Genomic DNA, 1,541 nt, shown 5'->3' on the forward strand with positions numbered 1-1,541 from the left:
GGATCATTGAAAAACTATGCCCCCAAGAATGAGCAGTACTGGTAACGTTTCCGAGATACTAGGGGAAAATTTGTGCGGTGGTGTCAATTGACACCGCCAGGGCCGTAAGGGCTAGTCTGAAGCGAGTACCACGCCCCTCCAAAGAATGACAAAGGATGGCATAGTGAATGCCTGCCTACTACACAATGAATGATGGCGTACTGCAAACGTGCTTGCAGCATCTACCCAAAGAGTGTTAAAAAAAGGCTCTTGAAAGGCTGCTCTTCTAGTTTTCACTGTGACAATGCTGCGCGTTCAGCGCAGGCCTGGTGGTTTCTTACAGCAAAAGCTGGTATGAGACAAAAACAGCCAATTTCGATTGCTGTTGTATTACGGATGCCACTGCTGCTGCCGGTGTCTGCAACCATTATCGTCCAAAATTAGGGGGAAAGAAAATGTTCCGGACTGGAAGGGATTTGTAGCTGGGAAATCTGCGTGGCAGATAAGTATGCTACCGCAGAGCCACACCACTGCTTGAAAATTTCCCTCAGAAAGACCCTATCATGAGCAGGGTAAGTAATGACATTTACACGTAATATAGTGTTGTAGAAGAGTAAAATAATAGCCAAACATCGCAGAATGTCAACTCCAAAATGAATGAGTCGATTGTGCTTCAAACCCATTAAAAAGAACTCTGCCATACTTTGTTATCAGCCACACAATTAACAAACTGCAAAAATGCCTTACAGATGAGTAGCTGCTACCTTGCTACTCTGCAGCATGACGAATAACGGCATTGTGGCAGCTTCTCTATCTCAAAATAATTACGGTTTGTGACAAAGTGAATACCTTGCTAGTGTACGGACAGTAGTTGCTCCAAAAGAATTTTACAACAGGTTCTAGATAAGCTACCAGTATTTAGTCTTTTACTGTGACTGTGCTGCATGTTCTGCCCAGGCCTGGCGCTTTTTAGAGCAAAAGCAGTTACAAGATGGCAACAGTGATGCAGTTGACCACTACACCGGGGGTGTCCCTAACTGCCACTGCTCGAAATACGAAACGAAATTTAAAAAAAAAAAAATGTTCAGGAGACTACGAGACTTCAAACCTGGGCCTCTATGTAAACCACAATGTGTAATTCATGTCACCGCATTAACATATGCAATACAGCGTGGTAAAATAGTAAAATAACAATTAGCCGTCGCACAATGCGAATTGTGCAATGAGCGGGCCGACGAACGCTTCGAACCCATTACAAAGAGCTTGGCCATAATTTCTCGTGATTAGCCTCAGCATACGAAGTGCACGTAATATCTTACAGCTGTGTAGCAGGTACATTGCTGCTTTGCAGAATCGCAAATATTGGCACAGTGGGTGCTTTTCTACTTCGCAAACACTTTGACAATCTATGGTGTAGAGTGTGCCATGCAGGTGCACTTGTGTAAGTTGCCCCCACAGAGTTTACAAAACGCTCTTGAAAAGCCGCTCGTTCAGTTTACACTGTGACTGCGCTGCTTGTTCCATGCAGGCCTAGCATTTTTATTTTATTTTATTTTTTACAC

This window comes from Rhipicephalus microplus, chromosome 10, assembly GCF_043290135.1.
Source record: "Rhipicephalus microplus isolate Deutch F79 chromosome 10, USDA_Rmic, whole genome shotgun sequence".
Classification (NCBI taxonomy): domain Eukaryota; kingdom Metazoa; phylum Arthropoda; class Arachnida; order Ixodida; family Ixodidae; genus Rhipicephalus; species Rhipicephalus microplus.